Here is a 26,379-nt window from a genome sequence, read left to right as displayed (position 1 = left end):
TAGTCTTTTGATTAGGGTGGACACTTTTGATCAGGTTGTTTCCATGGAGATGTGACCTACCCAACTGTAGGTGAGACTTTTGATTAGATCATTTCTAATGGTGAGGCGTGGCCCCACCTATTCTGTGTGGGTCTTAATTAGATCACTGGACTCCTTTAAGAGAGCTCACGGAGAGAGGGAGCTCAGAGAAGCTGAGAGAGACACTTCTGAGAGAAACAAAGATACGTAATCCAGACTTTGCCCCCAGGAGAAGCTAAGAGCCCACAAAGACACTTGGAGATGATTGGAGATGCTGGGAGATGCAGACAGAAGGACATCTGGAGATGCTAAGCTAAGAGATGAAGCCCAGAGTATGTCTGGGAGAAGAAGAGGGGACTTCCAGATGCTTGGAGAGAAACACCTCAGGAGAACAAAGCAGAGAGCTGAGAGCAGCTGAGAGAGACAGAAGCACAGAGACGTTTTGGAGAAAGCCATTTTGAAATACAACCCAGGAGCAAAGGACCAGCAGATGCAAGCCACATGCCTTCCCAGCTGACAGAGGTGTTCCAGATGTCAATGGCCTTTCTTCAGTGAAGGTATCATCTTGTTGATGCCTTAGGACACTTTTATGGCCTTAGAACTGTAAACTTGTAACCTAATAAATCCCCTTTATAAAAGTCAATCCATTTCTGGTATTTGCATAATGGCAGGTCTAGCAAACCAGAACAAACTATAAAAAGGTTGTTTGGGGAACGTGACACAAAATATTTCTAAAATCCACTTGGAAGAAGATATTTGTGAGCTTAGCAAAATCATATAAGAAGAAAAAAGAATACAGAGACCACTGGCACCAATTATAAAAACATATTATGAGGCAATAATCATGCATTAATAAGCTTGTGTTATTTTCATATTTTAACAAAATCTAATAACAAAAATTGAAAAGAAAAATAAAGCTATAATAATTTGAAGTATAATGCTGGAGCAGGAATAGACCACAAATCAGTGGAACACAAATGAAACTCAGAAATAGAACCAAGTTTATATGTGAACTTTTATAAGATGAAAGTGGCATTTCAAATTGATGGCAAAAAGGTAATTTGTTTAATAAATGGCATTCAGAAAACTGATCAGCAATGTGGGAAAAAGTAATGCTGGATTTTTATCTCACTCCTTATATCAAAATAAACTGCACAAGGCTTAGACATTTAAATTTAACCATAAATTCATACAGAAGTACTAGAAAAATGGGTATGTATCTTATGTATCTTCATAATCTTAAGGTAGGAAAGCTCTTTCTAAGCCAATAAGAACTACCAACTGAAAAGGAAAAGATTGAGAGGTATAACCATCTTAAAATAAAAGATTAATAACAGAAAAATGGATAAATTTTTTAAAGTCAGTAATGTAAAAAGATGACAAACTTTACTAAGAACTAAAGAACTGAAAACAGAAAGAATAAGATAACAATTTTGCCATCAGACTGGTAATGTTAAAAAAAACAAAAACAAAAAAACCTGGTCAAACCAGTGTTGGCAAGGATGTGAAGAAATAAATATTTTTATAGACTACTGGTAGGAATATAAAATAGTACAGCCTTCCTGGAGAGCAGTGGGCAAATTATAAATGGGCATACACTTTGACACAGAAATTTCTCTTCTAATAATTCAGTCTAAGAAGTAATCATATTGAATATTTTTTAAAATCCATGTGTTCATAATATTTTTAAAAAGCTAACTAGTCATGCTGGATGCTAACAGGGTACTGATCTGCTTTTCTGGAAACTGGGTTAAAAAGGGTAGGGGAGCAGAAATGAGGTAAGTAATCAAACATTTTATGCTGCCTTTCTTGTACAGACTGTACTCCAGGATTACCAAATAGCTGATGAAGAGAAGTTCTTTAAAGAAGAATTACAGAATGACAGAATTTAAAAACCATCATGTACACATCTATCTGAATGGCTAAAGTAAAACATGGTGTCAACAACAGATACTGGTGAGGATGTGGAAAAACTGGATCTCTCATTCATTGCTGGTGGGACTGTTGAAACAGTATAGCCACTCTGAAAAAAGCAGGGCAGCTTCTTACAAAACTTAACGTGGAACTATTACACAGCCCAGCAACTGCACTCTTGGGCATTTGCCCCAGGGAAATGAAAATGTGTATTTTCACACAAAAACCTACACATGAGTGATTAGCAGCAGCTTTATTGGTAATAGGCCCAAAGTGGAAACAATCCAGATGTCCTTCAAAGGATGAATAGTTTCACAAACTGCTGGACATTGATATCATGAAATACTCCTCAACAATAAAAAGAAATAAACTATAATACATGCAACAACTTGGATGGATCTCAAGGGAATTAAGCTGAGTGAAAAAAGCCAATCTGAAAAGGTTACAGACTGTATGATATCATTTATATGTCATTCTGGTAATAACAGAAGTACAGAAATGGAGAAGAGATTTGTGTTGCCAGAGGCTAGGGAGGAGGGAAGGAAGAAGGCTCTGGCTATACAAGTCTAGCACAAGGGATCCTTGTGATCAAACTATTCTGATTATTATTTCTATTTATCTATATATATGATAAAAATTAAATACAGCTAAATGTATACACACAAACAGACACACAAATGCACAAAAATCCAGTGAAACGCTGGAAGAGGAAAAACAATTCTAGCAGTGTAGATGAAAACAAATGATAGAACACTATTAACTGCTGAAACTGGGAGTATTGGGGATTCGTCTTACTATTCTACTTCTATATACACTTGAAATTTTTCATAATAAAAACATTTTTAAAAATGAGTGCACAAAGATGTCCATTCAAGGAAGATTTTTTTCACTGAAGTATTTCTAATAGCTAAAAATTAGAAACCATCTAAATATCCACTGATGAAGTGGCTAAGTAAATTATGTCACATCATAAAATAAAATACCTTGTAGCCACCAAAGGGTGGTATGGACCTATGGATACTGACTTTGAAAGGTGGTTATGACATATTAGTGAGTGAAAAAAGTTAGAAAACTGCAGGCATACAGTGTCTCATTTTTGTAATCTCTCTCATTTTACATAAGCATAGAGAGGTGTCCAGGAAGATGTGTATCAAAATGTTGACAGTGGCTCTCTCTGAATGGTAAATTGAAGTGACTAGAACTTGTTTTGCAACTTTTTAAAATTGCTTAATTTTTAATAATGATCATGTGTTTTCACATTAAACAATTTCCATTTCTTTTAAGGAAAAAAAAAGTAACTGAACAAAAACAAAAACAACACAGAACTTATCCAATACCATAAAGGACAGGGACAGGGGTAGAAACTTATCCTCTTGTTATGTGTTCAGGAATACTAAATAAGTCCAAAACGCAGTCAGAAGCACCGGGAGCAGCTTGAGTCCCCAACACGAGTCTAAACTTGTCCCAGACGGCACAAAAGGCCTTCCACAGTTAGCCCCTCCCTGATGCTCGGATGGGGCCTGTCACCCACACAGCCCCTCTGACACGTATCACACAACAGAAATGACAGCTCATGGCTCCCCACCCACCAGGCTATTAACAAGCCGCTGCTCCACACCCTTTCCACCCCGGCTTTTCTCCAAATCCCTCTCTGTCCCTCACCTCCTTGCTCAACACATAGGCAAACCTCCTCGCCCCAACACAAGGATGGGCCCAGGGATTATCTTCTCCAGGATGCCTCAGTGCTCAGCATCTGCTCCCCTCAGGGCTAAGGCACAGGCCCCCAGCTCTACCCACAGCCCCTGATCATACCCTGGAGAAGTCATCTGTCAGCTCCTTAAGGGAAAGAACCCCAAATGGGGTAGTTTTGTATACCCAGCAACTTGTACAGCTCGGGGCACATCAGAGGCCCCAGAAATGCTTATTAAACTGGTGATCAGCTGAAAGGCTACAGAAAACCCAAAGTCTTCCTTTTCCTAAGAACATACTGATATATCAATCCTGCACTATAGACACAGCACCTGGGGCCTATGAGCTTTTTTTGGAGCTATGAACATGCTTGAGACCTGGGGGGAAAAAAAAAAATAACCACAACCTTACGGCTCCAATATATAAAAAGAAAATCGTAAGATTAAAATTAACATTCAATTAAATATCTACAAAACATATTGTTTCAACTCAACTCTATTCATAATGATGTAAGTTAGAGGGATGTGGGACATGGGTTCATTTTACTATGTTTTATATGACGTAGGGTGGGACCTTCAAAAGTAAAAGTGCCCAGAGCATAGGAAGGTCTTTAAACAGCCCTGTCTAGAAAACTTGTCCTGGCTGGTACCTTACCCAGCTGGTTTGGGACAAGGAAGAAAAACCCATATCCAAAGCAGAGCGAAAAGGAGTTCCAAATTTCTCCAAAGGCCTTCGGGGAGGAAGGCCAGACTTAACAGAAACCTGCCTTTGGTAATAAATTCCCAAACCTAGACTGCACCATGCTCTGCACTGATAGAGGAGAGCCAGGGCAGCTTGGAGGCCAATGAGCAGCTCCCCACCCTCCCGGACCCAAATCTCCTGGTCCTTTTTACAGCCCAGGTTCCCGCAGGGTGGATGGGGGAGCATGGCTTGGGAGCTCTGAGCCCCCTCAGCTGAGATGGGCCCTCAGGATCCAGTCCTCACAACCTGGGGTGGGAATTCAGCAAGGGGCCATCAGGGAGGGCGAGACAAGCTGTGTGCCTGGCTCCCCAAACCATCTGGCTGCTCAGCTGCCAAGCGGGCTCCTCTCCCCACCCACTGCAGAGCTGTAAACCAGCCGGGTGGGCTCCCGAGGATTAAACAGCAGGCACAGCACATGAAAGCTCCGAGTCTAGCATTACAGTATGCACAACACATGCACACTCACAAAATGCCTCCTTACTGATTCAAAGACATCACTGTCAATCAGCTCATGAAACTAGGTAACCATCATCCAAAAAAAAGAGTACATCTACCTTCCAGCATTTGAAAGGGCATGTTCTTCACCTTTTCGTAAGAGAATGAAATCCAAAAATGAGCTATCAGAAAGCTTTAAGCATAGGAAAAGCATTCAAGTACTCAAACAACACAGAGACGACCTTAATCAATGAGCAGAAGAGTCCACTGGTTTACCTTCCTTCCTGCGACAGGTAAGTTTCTGAGAAGTGATCTCTATAACTTCAATTTTAACAGACTCCTAGGGTGAATCACTTTGAAAATCAAAAATATTTTGCCAAGTTATATTTATTCTCTAAAGAATTGTAGGATCAAAATGGTCATATATCAAGTTTGCTTTAAAGCTTGTTTTACCTGTATGGAAAAAGTACAACCTTTAAAAAAATAAGGTTCCAACCACATGCAAAAAAATATACATACATACATACCTACATACATATAGCTACCCTAAATGCTTAATAGTCCTCTAAATTTAGGAATCAATATCACAAGGCAAAAAAAAAAAAAATCCATTCCCCTTGCCTTTTAACAAATAAATCAATGAAAGGAAGATAAATACAGTTCCATTGTATTTGATGTGAGGAAACTAAACTGGCACAGATGATCAGGTATAAAAATAGGAAAAAAATCAGAGTTCTGCTAAGAAGAAAATCAATGAATATGCAAAAGATTATGAAATTGTACTTTAATGATTTTGGCATAAATAATTCTTACATACTACTGAATATCGTCCAAACAGGTCATTTTATCAAAACAAATGATAAAAAAAATGTTTAGGGTCAGAGAGGAAAAAAAAATGCATTCTTTTTATCATCCTTCTTAAAAAATCCGAGCACCTAACATACTGCTGGTAGATGATGATAAACGTTCACCTTATAAAGAGAACTTAACCTTGGCAAATTAACAACTTCATATAAAATTTCCATTTAGCTAAAATCCATAAGAATGACAAATTAAAATCAATTCACATTTAAGACTATGACTAAAAGTGAAATGTTAATTCCATTTAATCTATTCTTTCCTATTTCAAAAGCATAATTTTTAAAATATAAAAACTAAGTCTACATTTATAGACTAGGGCCATGTGAAGATTAAATAAACGTTTGAAAACTTGTTGGCTTTTTTCCTCCAAGTATTTAGCTGTATAATTCAAATTTGAGCACTATTAAAAATCAGTTTTTTCACTTTCATTGACATAAAACTTTTGAGAAAGATATTTTTGACATTAATCTAAGAATGATTTTAAAGATATCTCAACCATTTTTTAGATAGGTTAAAAAAATAAAGCCTTTCACATCTAGATGTTGCAATAACACAGCAGGTACAAAATAAATAATATTCACTGAATCTGACTACCGCATATGTGCTTCTCCATCCTGCAATTGTTTTACTGCACAAGAATTAGCAGCTGGCCGTGTCCTGAGGGCAGGTCATAAACAATTCTAAACAAATAGACCCTTGACTGCTTTCCCCCTACAGTACAACACTGACAAATCAACAACCTACAACACTACAGACTGTCTTTGTGACCTTCGATGTGGGGCAAATACCTCAATTTGTTCTCTCTGATCGACACAGGTAAAACTCTCAAGGAATTGACTGTTCTGTACTATTGAGTATCCCAAAGGGCTAGAGACTTAACCATTTGGAAAGAATATTTCACTCACTTTCCTTCTTAAACAAAGTATACTGAATATAAAGTCTATTTTTCTTGACTCACAGTCATCAGTGAGAACGTTAATCTTTGTACTGTGTGTTGGGAGACGATTTTTAAAGGTTTCTCACATTTCTGCATGTCTTGTGGCCACTTTCGTTCCCTCTCAGTGTACAGATGACTTTAACAATTGTCATCTGTACACTGGCCACTCTCTAAAATAACTTCCAGCCTGAGTTCAAAACTCATACATTAAATTGGCCATTTATCTTCTCTACTTGCATATCCCTAACTGTATTAAGCAGTTTAAATCTGACCCCTCCCCCAAAATCACAATCCAGATTTCCCCATCTCAGGAATCATACAATCATCCACTCAGTTACTTAAGCCATCAGCAAAGGATCCCTCCTTTTCTCTTACCCGATAGCCAATCCATTAGCAATTTGGATCAACTCTATCCCTGAGCTATCCTGAATTTCTCCATTTCTCTCCAGCTTTACCACTGTCACCCTAGAACAAGCCATCTCAGTCTCTTTCTTGGGATAATGGAAAAGCCTCACAGTAAGTTTTCCCGCTCGTCAATCCAGTCAACGTATGTCGCAAGAGTGATCTAAAAATGTAAATCTGATCAACACAGCAATATTAGACATTCGCTGGAAAAATCTCTACTCAGAATTAATGACTAAAAGGACAAATCCCATTTGCTTAAAACTCTGGAGAATGATAGAGACTGGAGAAGGACTCCACAGACGCTGAATCAAAGAAGAAGAAAAATAATCTCCGTGATCGGGTAGAAGACTTTCCTCCCGAATCCACCAGTCTGGACCTGCTTTTCTCACTCAGTTCCATGCAGCTTGGGGGTCGCACAGAGATAGCACAGCCAGGGTCCCTTGTGCCGAGGGTGCACACCATGGAGCCACTCCTAGCACGGAGTTAGATATCCAGGGACCCAGGGCAGAATACCACCATGGAGAAATGTCACACACAAAGTGGCCCACCCCCCAGGGTGGGGGGGAGAGAACATGACAGAACAATTGGTAAGAGGTGCATATACTCAATCCAGTCTCTGATGGCTGGACCACCTAAACACAAAACAGACCTTTCTGGATAGACCCTGTTCTAGTTTGCTAATGCTCCCAGAATGCAAAATACGAGATGGATTGGCTTTTATAAAAGGGGGTTTATTTGGTTACATAGTTACAGTCTTAAAGCCATAAAGTGTCCAAGGTAACACATCAGCAATCGGGTACCTTCACTGGAGGATGGCCAATGGCATCCGGAAAACCTCTGTTAGCTGGGAAGGCATGTGGCTGGTGTCTACTCCAAGTTCTGGTTTCAAAATGGCTTTCTCCCAGGACGTTCCTTTCTAGGCTGCAGTTCCTCAAAAATGTCACTCTCAGTTGCTCTTGGGGCATTTTTCCTCTCTTAGCTTCTCTGGAGCAAGAGTCTGCTTTCAACAGCCATCTTCAAATTGTCTCTCATCTGCAGCTCCTCTCTCAGCTTCTGTGCATCTTCAAAGTGTCTCTCTTGGCTGTTGCTCCTCTTCAAAATGTCACTCACAGCTGCACTGAGTTCCCTCTGCCCTTGAGCTCATTTATATGACTCCACTGATCAAGGCCCACCCTGAATGGGTGGGACCATGCCTCCATGGAAATATCTCATCAGAGTTATCACCTACAGTTGGGTGGGGTGCATTTCCATGCAAATCTAATCAGCACCAAAACGTCTGCCCCACAAGACCACATCAAAGAATATGGCTTTTTCTGGGGGACATAATACATTCAAACCAGCACAGACCCCATCTGGGTCACCAGGGTGGGATACCCTAACAGGAATAAATAGTAGGCAGAAAAGCCTCACAGTGAAAAAAAAAAAAAAAAAAAACAAAAGGAGGGGGTAGAATCTGAACTGTTGTAAGACAGGATAAGTCCAAGAACTGAAAAGTATACGGAAGACAGAGCACTGACTGAGTGAGGGAGAGAACTTAAACAAATCATAGGCTCTGGGGAGAAAATTCTTCACAAAAAAAAACAGATCAATATTCCCAGAAAAGGAATGGAGGAAAGGAAGCTTTCTCCTGGAGGTGAAACAATTGCACAAAAAGTGCAATCTTAAAAATTGTACTGCATATCCAGGACAAGAAACAGATGAAGAAGAGCTGAGAAAAACTGAACAGTTAAACACAGGCTCCTCTAAAGGTTCAGAATAAGTTGGGCCAAGCTTCAAAGAGACAATGCAAAGTTAATCAACAATAAAACTCTAGACAAAAGGGAGAAACTGACTTGCAGAGTTAACAGATCAAAATAATCAGATGTCCAGATATCAGCAAAAAATACTACAAGCCATAGTAAGAAACAGGAAAATATGGCTAAGTCAATGCAACAAATTAAAACTTCAGAGGAGGTACAGAATTTAGAACAAGTAACCAAAGAAGTTCAAGCAAATCTCCTAAATCAATTCCAGGAGATAAAGGTAAATATGGAAATAGAGATAAAGGATATTAAGAAGACAATCTGTGAGCATAAAGAATTTGAAAGTTTAAAAAGAAACATAACAGAAATTATAGAGATGAAAGGCACAATTATGGAGATTAAACTACTCTAGAGACGTATGTTTTAGTTTGCTAAACTGCTCAAAGCAGATACCCTGAAACGCATTGGCTTTAACAATGGGAGTTTATTAGCGTAAAAGCTTACAGTTTTGAGCCATGAGAATTTCTGTGCTGGTTTGAATCTATTATGTACCCCACAAAAGCCATGTTATTTCAATCCAATTTTGTGGGGGAAGACTTACTGTAGATGGGACCTTTTGATTAGGTTGTTTCATGGAGATGTGACCCACCCAATTGTGGGTGGGACATTTTGATTGTATTATTTCCATGGAGACGTGGCCTCACCCATTCAAGGTGGGCCTTACTTAGTTTACTGGCATCCTCTATGAGAAGATAAAAGGCAGAGACATTTTGAAGAGAGCTCAGAGATGCTTAGAGCAAAAATGCCCAGAGACATTTTGGAAACGTCACTGAAACCAGAACCAGGAGAAAAGCTAAGAGATGAAATCCAGAGTTTGCCCCAAAAAAGCATGAACCCCATATGCTTAGAGAGAAATGCCTTGTGAGAAACAAGCAAGGACGCACAGGAGCTAAGAGAGAGAAGCGAAGCAGAAGCTAACCCCGGGAGAGATCCAGCAGACTCTGGCCATGTGCTTTCCCATGTGACAGAGGAACCCCAGATGCCATCAGCCTTTCTTCAGAGAAGGTATCGTCCTATTGATGCCTTATGATGGCATTTTCATGAACTTAGAACTGTAAATTTGTGAACTAAAAAACCCCAAATGTAAAAGCCAACCAATTTCTGGTATTTTGTATTCCAGCAGCTTTAGCAAACGGGAACAGATTCTGGTACCAGAGAAGTGGGGTGCTGCTGAGTTTGCAAATACCAAAAATGCTGGAATGGCTTTTTAAATGGATAAGGGGAAAGTTCTGGAAGAATTGTGAGAAGCTTGATAGAAAAAGCCTAAATTGATTTGAAGAGACAGTTGGTAGAAATATGGACTATAAAGATACTTTTGATGAGGCCTTAGACAGAAATGATGAATGTGTCATTGTGAACTGGAAGGAAGGCAATCCTTGTTTTAAAGTGGCAGAGAACTTGGCAAAATTGAGTTCTGGTATTGGATGGAAGGCAGAATTTGAAAACAATGAGCTGGGATACTTAGCTGAAGAGATTTTCAAACTAAATGTGGAAAATGCAGCCTGGCTTCTCCTTGCAGGTTATAGTAAAATGTGGGAGGAAGATTAGCTGAGAACAGAACTCTCAGGTATAAAGAAACCAGAAATTGATGGTCTCAAAGATTCTGGGCTTCCAGAAAGTGAAACCCCAGAGGATACTGCCCCAAGTGAGGATTTAACAAACCTGGAACCCAACAGCCATTTCAGTACAAGCCAGGTTGGAGATGGAGCTATCCAGGAAGGATCTGTGGAAAGTCCTATCGTCTGATGGTTTTGACCTCTGTATGCTGCATGCCAAGCCAACAAATTTCTTGCAAAATCCATATAAATGGAACCATAGCCAGTCTGGATTAAAAGGAACAGAAAAGGGGGCAGATTGAAGGAAAAATTTCTTCAAAGAAGGCAGAACCATGGAAGCCAAGGTCTGGAACTAAGGCCCCTAAGGCCAGGAAAGCAGACCCACCCATGCAGGTGAGTTTACCCTGGAGTTCAAAGAGGGAAGAGCACATTCCCCAGGGATTGGGAAGAGCCTAGCTACCACCCCACTGTTCTGAACGAGTTGAGCATGTGCCCCGGAGATGGCAGAGAATCCAGGTGCCACTCAGATGTTTGAGGAGGGTGGTGCTGAGAATAAGGTGGGCTCCCAAATTCTTGGATATATTGGAGCACTCACCCCAGCATTTGGAGAAAGCAAGGCCACTGCGTAAGCCTTTGGAAAGGGTGGGACTGCTGCTCTCTCAAGCCCCGAGGATAAAACGTCTTTCTGTAGATGACCTCAGACTTTGAAATCTAATGAAGTTTGCCCTGCAGGTTTCAGAACCGTTTGGGTTTGGTGACCCCTGTTTGCCTTTCAATTTATCCCTATGGCAAGGGGAATGCTTATCCTATGACTGTCCCTCCTTTGTATATTGGAAGCAGATAACATGTTCTAAGTTTCACAGAGCCGCAGCCTAAGGGGAATTTTGCCTTAGGACAAACAGTGCCTGTGACTGATTTTGATAAGACTTTGTACTTATCTATTGTTACTGAAAGGATTTAAGCTTTCATGATATTCTGATGGAATGAATGTATTTTGCATATAGAAGGAACACGTCTTTTGGGGGTCCAGAAGGTGGAATGTGCTAGTTTGAATCCATTATGTACCCCACAAAAGCCATGTTCTTTTAATCCAATTTTGTGGGGGCAGACCTGTTGTGGGTGGGACCTTTTGATAAGATATTTCCATGGAGATGTGACCCTGCCCATTCAAGGTGGGTCTTAATTACTTTACTGGCATCCTCTATGAGAGGATAAAAGGCAGAGGCATTTTGAAAGGAGGTCAGAGATGCTTAGAAAGAAAACACACAGAAACATTTTGGATACAGCCATTGAAATCAGAATCAGGAGAGAAGCTAAGAAATGAAATCCAGAGTTTACCCCAAAGAAGCTATGAGAGGACCCCAGACACTTAGAGAGAAATGCCCTGGGAGAAACAAGCAAGGACGACAGGAGCTGACAGAGAGAAGCTAAGCAGAAGCTAAACCATATCAGATATGTGGTTCCCAAATATTTTCTCCCATTGAGTAGGTTGTCTTTTCACTTTGGTGATAAAGTGTTTTGATGGACAAAAGTTTTAATTTTTTTTCCAATTCAGTTTTATTGAGATACATTCAGATGCCCTACAATCATGCACAGTGTACAATCAGTTGTTCACAGTACCATCATATAGTTGTGCATTCATCACCACAATCAATTTTTGAACATTGTCATTACTCTAAAAAAAAAATAAAAATAGAACAAAAATAAAAGTAAAAAGAACACCCAAGACATCCCATCCTCCTCTATTGTTCACATAGTTTTTTCCCCATTTTTCTACTCATCTGTCCATATACCGGATAAAGGGAGTGTGAACCACAAGGTTTTTACAATCACACAGTCACTCAGTGTAAGCTACATAGTTACACAATCATCTTTAAGAATCAAGGCTACTAGGTTGCAGTTCAATGATTTCAGGTATTTCCTTCTAGTTTGGCCAACTGATTTTTGACAAGGCTGCCAAGTTACTCAATTGGGAAAGAATAGTCTTTTCAACAAATGGTGCTGGGAGAACTGGATATCCATATGCAAAAGAAAGGAGGACCCCTATCTCACACCACATACAAAAATTAACTCAAAATGCATCAAAAACCTAAATATAAGAACCAGGGCTATAAAACTCCCAGAAGAAAATGTACAGAAGTATCTTCAGGGTCTTGTGTTAGGCAATGCTTTCTTAGACTTGACACCCAAAGCACAAGACAAAAAAAAAAAAAAAAAAAAAAAAACCTCATCAAAATTAAAAACTTTTTCTTCTTGACCAAAAGGGAAGAGAAATGAAACAAAATAAAGTTTCAGTGGCTGAGAGATTTCAAATGGAGTCAAGAGGTCATTCCAGAGGTTATTCTTATGCTTCATATAGATATTCCTTTTTAGTTTTTGTGTATTGGAATAGCTAGAGAGGAAATACCTTCTAGGGAGAAGAAGGGAGGGAGGGAAGGAAGGCAGTAAGGAGAAAGGGAGGGAGGAGAGAAGAAAAAGAAGGGAGGGAGGGAGGGAGGAAGGGAGGAAGAGAGGGAGAAGGGAAGGAAAAGAAGGAAGGGAAGGAGGAAGGGCGGGAGGGCGAGAGGGAAGGAGGGAGGGCAGTAAGGAGGAAGGGGGGGACATGAAGGGAGGGAGGGAGGGTGATAAGGAGGAAGGGAGGGGGAAGGGAGGGAGGGGGAGGAGGAGGAGAAGAACATCCACCACCACCACTGACCACAACCCCCAGGAACCCATGGAGCTATAACAATAGATCTAACATTTCTGTAGTCAGAGTACAAAAAGAGAAGGGGAAGAGGGCAGGCTTGAAAAAGTATGACTGAAAACTTCCCAAATTTGGTAAAAGATACAAACCTACAAATTCAATTAGTTGAGTGAATCCCAAACAGGACAAATCCAAAGAAACGCACACCAAAGCACGCCATAGTCAAATTTTTGAAGGACTGATGAACAGCAAAGAAAAAGTCTTGACAGTAGCCAGACCCAAAAAAAAACACCCATTACCTATGGGGTAAAAACAATTTGAATGAGAGTGGCTTTCTCTTCAGATACCATGAAGGCAAGAAGGAAGTAGCACACCTTATTCAAATACTAAAAGAATAAAGAATGGTCAATCCAGAATCCTATGGTCAGTGAACTCATCCTTCAGAAATTAAGAGGAAATCACGACATTCTCAGATGAAGGAAAACAAAGAGATTTTATCACCAGCATATCTACCCTAAATGAAGGGATAAAAGAAGTTTAAACAGGAAAAAATATAATAAAAGAAGAAATTTGGACCAACAGGAAAGAAGAAAGAATACATTAGCAAAAACAGAGGTAAATATAACGGACCTTCCTTCCTCTCTTGAGTTTTCCAAATTATTAAAAAAAAAGCAAAAATCATATATATACACACACACACTCTCAATCTACATATATAGAAAAAACAATTAACACAGTCTAATGTGGTTCAAAATGTATATCAAGAAAATATTTAAGACATAAACAAGGGAGAGAAAGGGAGGTAGTTTTCTACACTTCAAGTGAACTGATAAAACGACGACACCAGTAGACTGTGATAGTAATCACTAAAAAAGCTATACAAAGAGATACACACATAAACACCATAGATAAATCAAAACGGAAGTCTAAAAAATTTTCAAATAACTACAGGAAGGAAGGAAAAAAAAAACCAGAGAAATTAAAAACACAAAACAAACAAAAGGAACAAAAAATAAAATGGGAGACTTAAACAATCCCTAGTATGTCAACAACTACATTAAACGTAAAGGTCTAAATCTACCAATTAAAAGACAGATATTGGCAGAGTGGATGAAAAATATGAACTAACTATAGGCTGCCCAGAAGAAATTCATTTCAAATTTAACATATAGACAGGTTGAAAGTAAATGATGGAAAAGATGTATCATGAAAACATCAATCAAAAGAAAGGAGGAGTGGCTATATTACTGAAAAATAAAGATAAAGAAGACTCTAAAACAAAAGAAATTACCAGAGACACAGAATGACATTATATAACGATAAAAGGGAGAATCCACCAAGACATAGGAATACTAAATACCAACAAAAAGCTGTGAAATATGTGAAGCAAAAACAGAACAGGGCCCTGATCGAGACGGCAGAGGGAGAAGGGCTCCAGACCCCCAGAGAAGCTTTGAACAATCAGCAAGACTGGCAGAAACATCTTTCTCAAAGCTCCAGAAAACAGTTAAAGGACTGCAGTTATAGGGTGAGCACTGAATCAAGTAAAACATGTAAGATACATAAAAAATAAAGGACAAAATGGCTAAAGTAAGTCCTGCCTGATTAGTAACAACAATGAAGGTAAATGGATTAAATGCCTCACTGAAAAGACAAAGACTGACAGAATGGATAAAAAAGCATGATCCAATTATATGCTGTTTACAAGAGACTCACCTTAAACCCAAAGACACAAATAGGTTGAAAGTGAAAGGATGGAAAAAAATGTTCTGTGCAAACAGTAACCAAAAGACAGGGTATCTATAACATCTGACAAAATAGACTTGAAGTCAAAAACTGTTACAAGATACAAAGAATGACACTATATATTAATAAAAGTGTCAATCCGCCAAGAAGAAACAGCAATCATAAAATTTATGCACCTAACTTCAGTGCCCCAAAATACATGAGGCAAACACTGCAGAACTGAAGGGAGAAACAGACACATCTACAATAGCTGGAGACTTCAATATACCACTTTCATCAATGGATAGAACATCTAGATAGAAGATCAATAAGGAAAAAAGATCTTGAACAATATGATAAATGAACTAATCTATCATATATATATACAGAACACTGCACCCCAAAACAGCAGTATACACATTCTTCTCAAGTGCACATGGATCATTCTCCAGGACAGACCACGTGTTAGGGCACAAAACAAGTCTCAATAAATTTAAAAGACTGAAATTATACATAACACCTTCTCTGACAATGAAATGAAGCTAGAAATCAAAAGCAGATGGAGAAACGGAAAATCAACAAATACATGGAAGTTAAATAAAACACTTAACGAGTCAAAGAAATCACAAGGGATATCAGGAAATATCTTGAGATGATTGAAAATGAGATCACAGCATTTCAAAACTTACGGGATGCAGGGAAGGCAGTCCTAGCAGGGAAATTTATAGCCTTAAATGCTTACATTAAAAAAGAAGAAAGAGCTAAAATAAAAAATCTAATTGCATACCTGGAGGAACTAGGAAAAGAACAGCAAACTAAACCCAAAGTGAGCAGAAGGGAAGAAATAACAAAAATTTGTGCAGAAATAAATGAACTAGAGAATAAAAACAATAGAATTAAGTAAACCAAAAGATGGTTCTTTGAAAAGATCAATAAAATCAACAAACCTTTACCTAGGCTGACAGAGTAAAAAAAAGAAAGAGGACACTGATTTAGTTATCAGAAATCAACTAAAATCAGAAATGAAAAGGGAGGCATTACTATCAATCCCAGAGAAATAAAAAGGATCATAAGAGGATACTATGGACAACTGTATGCCTACAAATTAGACAATCTAGATGAAATGGACAAATTCCTAGAAACACACTAACTACCTACACTGATTCTAGAAAAAAAGTGACGCTATCAACAGACCAATAACAAGTAAAGAGATACAATCAGTATTAAAAATCTCCCTACAAAGAAAACCCAGGAGCAGTGGGCTTCACAGGTGAATTTTACCAAACTTTCTAAGAATAAACACCAACACTGCTCAAACTATTTCAAAAATTGAAGGGGAGGGAATACTTCCCAACTCATTCTCTGAGGCCAGCGTCAACCAAATACCAATGCCAGATTATTGGCAAGAAAAGAAAATTACAGGCTAATAATATCCCTCATGAATATAGAAGGAAAAAATCCCTACAAAATAGCAAGTCAAATCTAACAGTACATTAAAATAATTATACATCATGATCAAGGGGGATTTATCCAAAGCAAGCAAGGGTGGTTCAACATCAGAAAATCTATTAATAAAATGAAGAAAAAAACATATTATTTCAATTGACACAGAAAAGGCATTTGACAAAATTCAGTACCCCTTCTTGATAAAAACACTCAGAAAACTAGGAATAAAAGGTAACATCCTTGTCATGGTATATGAAAAACCCACAGCTAACATCATACTCAATGGGGAAAGACTGGAAGCTTTCTTCCAAGATCTAGAACAAGACTAGGATGCCCACTGTCACCACTATTATTGAACATTGTACTGGAAGTTCTAGCCAGAGAAATTAGGCAAGAAAAAGAAATAAAAGGAATCCAAATTAGAAAAGAATGTCTAGGAATAAATTTAACTAAGGATGTAAAAAACATGTACACAGAAAACAACAAAACATTGCTGAAAGAAGTTAAAGACTTAAATAAACAGAAGGACATTCCATGTTCACAGATTGGAAGACTAAATACCATTAAGAACCAATTCTACCAAATGCAATATACAGATTCAATGCAATTCCAATTAAAAAAAAATCCAAAAGACCTCTTCACAAAAATGGAAAACCAATGACCAAATTGACATGGAATGGCATACAGTCCCAAATTGCCAAAAACATCTTGAAAAAGACAAACTTGGAGGAGTCACACTTCCTGATTTTAAAACTTTTACCAAACCACAGTAATCAAAACCATGGAACTACCACAAAGACTGACATACAGACCAATGGTTATCAAATTGAGAGTTTAGAAACAAAGCCTCGTATGTTTGGCCTACTGATCTTTGACAAAGGTGCCAAGTCCACTCAGTGGGGGAAAAACAGCCTTTTCAACAAATGGCACTGGAAGAACTGGATAGCTATATGCAAAAGACGGTGGCATCTGCTCATCTCTCCCTTGTCTTTCGGGCTTCACTGCTTTCAGCTTCTAGCTTCTGTGGCTTTCTCTCTCAGCTTCTGCAGCTTCTGGAGAGTGTGGTCATCACCCCACTGTTCTGAGGGAGTTGAGCCTGTGCACTAAAGACTGAAAAAAGTCTGGCTACCACTTCAATGCTTGAGGAAGGCAGGGCCTAGAAGTCCAGCTGCCACCCCAGTGCTTCATGAGGGTGAATCCTAGAGTTAAGGCATCACCCCAATGCTCAATGAGGATGGAGCTGAGAGCATGGCCACTACACAAGAACGTGGAAGGGCTGGGGCTGCCACTCTATCAAGCCCTGGGGACAAAACATCATTCTACAGATAACTCTCAGGAATCGAAATCTAATGGAGTATGCCCTGCAAGGTTTCAGAGGTGTTGGCAACCTGTGACCCGTTTTCCTTCCAATTTCTCCCTACGGCAGTGGGAATGTCGACTCTATGACTGTCCCTCCTTTGTTTACTAGAAGCAGATAACTTTTTCTAAGTTTCACAGGTACACAGCCAAAGGGGAACTATGCCCCAGCACAGACCACACTTATAAATAATTTCAGTGAGACTTTGTTCTTAATATCGTTACTGAAATTATTTAAGGCTTTAGGATATCGTGATGGAACGATTGTATTTTTCATATGAAAAACATGTCTTTTTGGGGTCCAGAGGGTGAAGTGTGGTAGTTTGAAGTTCAATGGACCCCAGAGGATCACATTTTTAAAATTCATTCATACCTGTACCAACTCATTGTAAGTAGGATCTTTTGGTGAGTAGGATCTTAACTTAAGATCCGGCCTATCTCATTCAGAACGGGTCTTAATCCTCTTACTGAAGTCCTTTATAAAAGGATGAAACACAAAGAGAAAGACACAGAAGCTGAGAGAGAAAATCACAGAAACAAAAAGGTAGTCACTGAAGCCAGAAGCTGGAAGCAATGAAACCCGGAAGAGAAGGGAGAGACCAGCCAATGACACCAGGTGCCTTGCCATGAAATAGAGGAGTCCAAGATCACAGGCAGCCTGTCTTCAGGACAAAGGTATTGTCCTGATGATGCCTTGATTTGGACCTTTTCATGGCCTCAGAACTGTAAGCTTATAAACTAATAAATTTCCTTTGGTAAAAGCCAGCCCATTTCTGGTATGTTGCATCTTGGGCAGTTTTAGCAAACTAAAACAATCAAGAAAGTAAAAATGTAACCTACAAAATGGAAGAAAATATTTGGAAACCATGTATCTGATAAAGACTTTAATATCCAGAATTTATAAAGAACATCTACAACTCAACATGACCCAACTAAAAAATGGAATAGAAATTGAATAGACATTTCTCCAAAGAAGATAAACAAATGGCCAAAAAGCATATGAAAAGATGCTCAAAGTCAAGAAGGAAATGCAAATTAAAACCACAACAAGATACCATCTGTTATATAAGTTTCCTAGGCTGCTCAAAGCAGATACCATGAAATGGGCTGGCTTTGAACAATGGGAAATTATTAGCTTACAATTTGAGAACATGAGAATATCCAAAGCAAGGCATCATCAAGGCAATTCTTTCTCCCTGGCGATCTTTGGCTCCTCTGACATATGGTAGCATCTGCTGGACTCTCCCTTCTCTTCTGGGTTCCACTGATTTCAGCTTCTTGCTCCCCTGGCTTCCTTTTTCCCTCTCTCTGTATTCATTCTGTTTATAAAGGACTGCGGTAGGAAGATTAAGACCCATCTTGAATGAAGTGGGTCACACCTTATCTGAAGTAGTCTCATCACAAGATCCTACTTGCAATGGTTTTACAGCTATAGGAATGGATTAAATTTAAGAACATGTTTCTCTGGGATATATACAGCTTCAAACACCACAACATCTCATACCCACTAGACTGCCTACTATTTTTTTTTAAATGGAAGGTAAGTGCTGGAGAGGATGTGCAGAAATAGGAACACTCATATATTGTCGGTGGCAATATGAAATGGTGCAGCCACTGTGGAAAACAGTACGGCAACTACTCAGATAGCTAAGTACAGAATTACCGTATGGCACAGCAATACTACTTCTAAGTATATACCCCAAAGAACTGAAAGCAGGAATGCAAACAGACATTTGCACACTGATGTTCATAACAGCATTATTCACAATGGTCAAGAGGTGGAAGAACCCAAGTATCCATCAACTAATGAATCCATAAACAAAATGCTGTATATGTATTCAAAGGAATATTATTAGGCCATAAAAAAGGAATGAGGTTCTTATGCATGCTACAACATGGATGGATCTTGAAGACATCATATCAAGCAAAATAAGCCATACACAAAGGGACAAATACTATATTACCTCACTCATGTGAAATAGGCAGAATAAGCATAGTCATGAAATAGGAGACTAGAACAAAGATTACCAGAGTCCAATGGAGAGAGGGGAATGGGGAGTTAATGTTTAATGGTTATGGAGTTTCTTTTTTGGGGTGACAGAAAAATTTTGACAATGGATGATGGGGATACAGGCATAGCTTTGTGTACATGATTAACACCACTGAACTGTATATTCGAAAAGGTAAAAAAAAAAAAAGAAATTTTAGGTTTTATATAAATTACCACACACACACACAAACCCATAGAAATATATAACACAATGTTAACAGTGTGCTAAAGTTAATAATATTGTTTCATGAATTGTAACAAAGGTACCACACTAATGCAAAATGTTAATAATAGGGAAAACTTAATAGGAGAGAAAACTGAGTGTGTGAAACGGGGTTATATGAGAATGCTTTACTTCCTACATGGTGTTTCTTTAAACCTACATCTGCTCTAATACAAACAAACAAAAAAGAACTCAAAAAAAGAACTCTCCAGGCCCCAGACAGATTCACCAGAAAAGTCTGCCAATTTTTAAAGACAAAGTAACACCAATTCCACACAATCTCTCCCAGAAAAGAGAAGAGAAAACAATTCTCAATTCTTTTTATGAAGCTAGTATTTCCCTGATGTCAGGACCAGACAAAGACATAACCAGAAAAGGAAAACTATGGACCAATATGCCTTATGAATGTAGACATAAAAATCTTGAACAAAATCCTAGCGTATTGAATCAGTAATGTATAAAAGGAATTATTCACCATGACCAAGGGGTTTCTCCTGGAAAGCAAGCCTGCCTCATTATTTGAAAATCAATCAACATAATCTACCATATTAACAGGCTAACAAAAATCACATGATCTTACCAATCGATGCAGAAAAAGTCTGACAAATTTCAACACACATTCATGTCAACAACTCTCAGAAAAACAGGAACAGAGAGGAACTTCCTCAACTTGATAAAGAGCATCTACAAAAAACCTACAGCTAACATTATATCTAATGATGAAAGTCTGCATGCTTTTCCCCTAAGATCAGGAATAAGGCAAGTAGATTCATTCTTACCCTTCTCAGTCAACATAGTGCTGTGTATTAGTTTCCTAGGACTGCCACAAAAAATTACCTCAAATTGGGTGGCTTAAGACAACAGAACTTTATTCTCTCACAGTTCTGGAGGCCACAAGTCTGAAATCAAGGTTTGAGCAGGGCCACACTCGCTCTCTAAATTCTAGAGGAAAATCCTCCCTTGCCTCTTGCTAGCTTTGGGTGGCCTCCGGTGTGCCTTGGCATAACTCCAGTCTAGTGTTCTGTCTTCACATGGCCTTCTTCTCTGGGTCTCTGCATCAAATCTCCCTCACCTTTCTCTTATAAGAATACCAGTCATTGGGTTTAGGGCCCAATGCAAATCCAGGGTGATCTCATCCCAAGAACTTTAACTTAGTTACATCCACACAGACTTTATTTCCAAAGAAGGTCACATTCACAGGTATCAGGGATGAGGGTACAGAACACAATCTGGGAGAATACAATTCAATCCATGGAAGGCTGGAAGTTCTAGCCAGTGCAATAAAGCAAGAAAAGGAAATAGAAGGCACAGATCTCAGAAAGGAAGAAAGCAAACTGTCCCTATTTGCAGATGATATGATTGTCTACATAGAAAATCCTAAGGAATCTATAAAAAAAATCCTAGAAATAAGTGCATTCAGCAAGGTCACAGGATACAATACAAACATTCAAAATCAACTGTATTTTTATATTCTATCAAGGGAACACATGGACACTGAATTTAAAAAACACAATACCATTTACAATTGCTCAAACAATTAAATAATAAGGTTTAAAGTCTAACAAAACGTGCCGCACTTGATGCTATAAACTAAACACTGGTGAAAGAAATTAAAGAAGATCTAAATAAATGGAGAAACATATTGTGTTCATGGATTAGAAAACTCAACATAGAAAAGATATCAATTCTCCCCAAACTGACATACAAGTTTAATGCAATTCCTACCAAAATCTAGCAAGTTTTATTTTTTGGTAGATGTGCTGGTCTGTATATATTATGTCCCCCAGCAAAGCCATATTCTTTAATGCAATCTTGTAGGGACAGACTGATTAGTCTGTTGATAATGGTGGAACCTCTGGTTGAATTATTTCCATGGAGGTATGGACCCCGCCCATTCAAGGTAGGTCTTGATTAGTTCACTGGAGTGTTTAAGAGAGAAGCTAAGAGACGACACAGACCCAGATGCTTGGAGAGATGCTTGGAGATGTTTGGAGATGCTAGCCCAGAGTTTGCTCAGGAGAAGCTAAGAGAGGACCCCCAGATACTTAAAGAGAAACACCCTGGGAGAACAAACAAGAATGCATAGGAGCTGAGAGAGTGAAGCTAAGAGAGGACCCCTAGAAGCTTAGATGCACAGGAGCTGAAGAAGCTAAGAGGGACAAGCCCAGAGACATTCTGGAGAAAGCCATTTTGAAACACAACCCAGGAGCAAAGGACCAGCTGACGCCAGCCACGTGCCTTTCCAGCTGACAGAGGTGTTCTGGACGCCATCGGCCTTTCTTCAGTGTTGATGCCTTCTTATTGATGATCATCTTGTTGACGCCTTAGTCTGGACATTTCCATGGCCTCAGAACTGTAACTCTGCAATCTAATAAATCCCCCTTATAAAAGCCAATCCATTTCTGGTATTTTGCAGAACGGCAGCTCTAGCAAACCAGAACAGTAGATATGGACAAGATTATTCTGAAATTTACATGGAAGGGCAAAGGAATGAGAATCGCTGCAACAATTTTGAAAAACAAGAAAGTGGGAAGAATCAGTCAACCTAGTTTTAAGACTTTTCATAAAGCTACAGTACTCAAGATTGTGTGGTACTGACAGAGAACCAGATGCACAGATAAACGGAATAGAATGGAGAACCAAAATACAGACACACACAAATATGTCCAACTGATTAATGATGAAGATGCAAAAGCAATTTGGTTGATAAAAGATACCTTTCAACATACAGAACTGGATCCACTAGACATTCAGGCAAAAAAAAAAGGAACCTCGCCATAAATCTCACACCTTATACAAAAGTTAACTCACAATGGATCACATTTAAGTGTAAAACACAAAATTGTTAAACTTTTAGAAAAAAAACACACACACACACACATGAGAAGAACTTCAGGATCCAGGGCTAGGCAGACTTTGACTTGACACCAAAAGTGTAATCCACAAAAGAAAGAACTGATAAATTGGATTTCATCAAAACACAAAATTTTTGCTTTGTGAAGGACTCTGTTAAGAGAATGAAAAGACAAGCTACAGACTGAGAAAATATTTCCAAAGCACATATCTGACAAAGGACTAGTATCTGCTATATACAGAGAACTCTCAGAACTTGACAGTGAAAAACAAACAATCCAATTAGAACATGAGCAAAAGACACAAAGAGACATTTCACCAAAGAAGATACACAGAGTAAATTAAAATTAAAATCACAATTAAAGCACCATGAGATATTACTACACACCTACCGGAATGGCTAAAATACAGTGACAGCATCAAATGCAGGCAAGGATACAGAGAAACTGGATCTCTCCTTCATTGCTGATGATAATGTAAAATGGTACAGTCACTCTGAAAGAGAATATGGCAATTTCTTATAACACTAAACACCGAACTACCATACGAGCCAGCAACTGCACTCTTGGGCATTTATATCAGATATGAAAATGTATGTTCACACAAAAACCTGTACATGAATGATTAACAATAGCTTTATTCTTAATAGGCCAAAACTGGAAACAAACCTAGATGTCCTTCAATAGGTGAACGGCTAAACAAACTGTGACACATCCATATGATGAAATACTACTCAGCAATGAAAAGTAACCAATTACTGATACATGCAACAGAAAAGGAACAGAGAACAAGAGAAGAGGGAGAAAAGGAAAAAAAAAAAAAAAAAAAAAAGGAAAAGGAAAGCAATAAAGGAGAGGAAAGCTGTGCTGTACTGTATTTGTATTCCCGGACTCTCACTTCCCTTCGCCTGCATGCTAGATGAATCTCCAATCCCAAAACGCTATATGCCTTTTCATTTATATAGCATTCTTGAAATGTCACTAGAAATGGAGAACAGATTCTTGTTTGCCAAGGGTTAAGGAGGGGGTGAGGGTGGGGTAAGGGGTCAAGGGAATCTGAGGGGTCTCTGATGATGAAAGTGATCTATACTTTGACTACATCAATGTCAATGACCTGACTGTGATATGTATTATACGTAATTTGGCAAGATGTTAGCACTGGAGGAAACTGGGTAAAAGTCACAAGGGGTCTCTCAGTATTATTTCTTAAAACTGCATGTGAATCTACAATTATCTCAAAATACAAGTTGTGTTTTGTTTTATTTTTATTTTTAATGGCACTGTCTTTAAAAAGGTGCTGGGAAAACTGAATATGCAAATGCAAAAGAAATAAAGTGGACCCCTACCTCACACCATATACAAAAACTGACTTGAGATGGATCAAAGACCTAAATATAAGAACTTAAAACTGTAAAACACCTAGAACAAATTGGGAGAAACACCTTGAGGACCTTGTATTAGGCAGAGGATTTTTTGACTTGACACCAAAAGCACCAGCAACAAAAGGAAAAACAGATACATTGTACTTCATTAAAATCAAAAACTTTTGTGCATCAAAAGCCATTATCAAGAAAGAAGAAAGACAACCTACAAAAGGGGAAAAAAATACTTGGAAACATATATTGGATAGAGGTTTAATATCCAGAATATGTAAAGAACTCCCACAACTCAACAACAAAAAGATAAATGACCCAATTTTAAAAGGCGCAAACAATTTGATAGACATTTCTCCGAAGAAGATATACAAGTGCCAATAAGCACAAGACAAGATGGTCAATATCATTAACCATTAGAGAAATACAAATCAAAACCATCAGAAACCACCTCACACCCACTAGAATAGCTATTATTAAGAAAATAGAAAGTAGCAAGTATTGACAAGGATGTGGAGAAATAGGAACCCTCATATATTGTCGGTGGGAATATAAAAATGGTGCAGCTGCTGTAGACAAGGGTTTGGAGGTTCCTCAGAAAGTTAAATATAGAATTACCAGCTGATGAGGCAATACCACATCTAGGTAAAAACCTAAAAGAATTGAAAGCAAGGACTTGGACAGATATCTGTACACCAACGTCCATAGCAGCATTATTCACAATAGCCAGAAGATGTAAGCAACCCAAGTGCCCATCAACAGAGGAATGGATAAACATAATGTAGCATATATATGCAATTGAATATTTAGCTGTAAGAAGGAATGAAGTCCTGAGGAACAGAACAACACAGATGGATCCTGAAGACATCACGTTGAGTGAAATAAGCAAGACAAAAAAGGACAAAGATTGCATGTTCCTACTGACATGAAATAACTAGAATATGCAATTTCATAAAGACAGAACGTTTATGGGGTACCAGGGGAGGAGGTGGGGGGTAGGAAGTTAATGCTTAATAGGTACCGAGTTTCTGTTTGGGGTGATGGAAAAATTTTAGTAATGTATGGTGGTGATGCAGTACAACATTATAAATGTAATTAACACCACTGAATTGTATACTTGAAAGTGGGTAAAATGGAAAAAAAGTCATGTTGTATATATGTGACAATAAAAATTTTTAATTATAATAAATTTTAAAATAATAAAAAATAAAATAGCACCGTCTTCCAAAGGAATTATCAAAGTATTTGTCACCAGATTTTAATATTCCTAACTTTCTTGTTGACAGCAAGAGCAAAGCGCACTAATACAATTCATCTCTAACAACCTAGTTCCGAAGCATTTACCAAATGTTTGTCACCTGCAACTAAAAGCTAGGTGATCAGGCAAAAATGGGGGAGACAATATCGATTCAGAAGACAGTTTATACTTCTGATGATGTTGAACAAGAACGACAGTACTGACTGCAAGATATCTGCATAAGGGGCTTCATTATCCCAGCCCTTAATTCTAAGTAATCCCAAAGGGCAAGCAGCACTTGACCAGTGTATGATCAACTTAGGTATAGTCAAATGTCAAGGAAGTCGTCTTTTCCTCCTGCACCCCCAGCCTGCTACAGTCTCCTACTCCCAAACTTTCCTGCCTCTTCCCTGTCTCCCCTCAGCACTAACCCAGCTCTGCTGACTGGGGTACAAACAAGAGGGGGAAAGGAGAATCTCCTGCTGCTCTTCCAGCATGCTCAGCTTGCTGCAATTCCTCTGAAAGAGACAAAAATGGGAAAGGGGAGGTGCTGGCTAAGACCTCCAGTTGCCATGCCTCCTCACACTACACTCAGGCAAACAGAAAAGGAACAGAGACCAAGAGAAGAGGGAGAAAAGAAAGAAAAGGAAAAAAAAAAAAAAAGGAAAGGGAAAAGGAAAGCGATCAGGCCAAAGGAAAGCCGTGCTGCACTGTATTCCTGGACTCTTCCCTTCGTCTGCATAAAACCACCCGCCTGAATCTGCCCAGCTTTCCCCAGAAGAAAAGCAAAGTGCCTCCTTCATTTTAAAACCCGCCAGTCTCCTCCCCGCTTTGCTGGAGCCCTGTCACAGGAGTCACATTACAAGAAACTGAAATATTAATACGGAATGAACGTAATTCATCTTTTGTGAATGCTCTAACCTTTGCCTTCTAGTAACTGTAATTCATTTGGTGATGATTAAGTTACTTTTAGAAATTAGAGGTTTCGTTTGCATCAAGAAACCTAATATTAAACTACTATTCACACCCGCTGGGCAAGAACTGCTTTCGCCTCTGTTTATATGTCTTGCCTGTAT

At 38.7% G+C, this 26,379-nt stretch overlaps 1 protein-coding gene across 9 annotated transcripts in view; it reads right to left on the bottom strand.

The window, feature by feature from the left end:
- The window catches only part of C9H2orf76 (chromosome 9 C2orf76 homolog), a 132,648-nt gene that overhangs the window by 102,437 nt on the left and 3,832 nt on the right, over nucleotides 1-26,379 (bottom strand). The window contains exon 1 of one of the 9 annotated variants that reach the window (XM_037850546.1): nucleotides 23,087-23,166. The exons of the other annotated variants lie outside the window; for them this stretch is intronic. The gene's annotated coding sequence lies outside the window, so the exon portion shown is untranslated. Of the gene's footprint in view, nucleotides 1-23,086; nucleotides 23,167-26,379 lie in introns of those variants that run through there. 9 annotated transcript variants of the gene reach the window in all.

The sequence above is a fragment of the Choloepus didactylus genome, chromosome 9 (assembly GCF_015220235.1).
Source record: "Choloepus didactylus isolate mChoDid1 chromosome 9, mChoDid1.pri, whole genome shotgun sequence".
Taxonomy (NCBI): Eukaryota; Metazoa; Chordata; class Mammalia; order Pilosa; family Megalonychidae; genus Choloepus; species Choloepus didactylus.
Note: the sequence above shows the minus strand (reverse complement) of the source record. Positions and strands in the feature narration are given on the sequence as shown.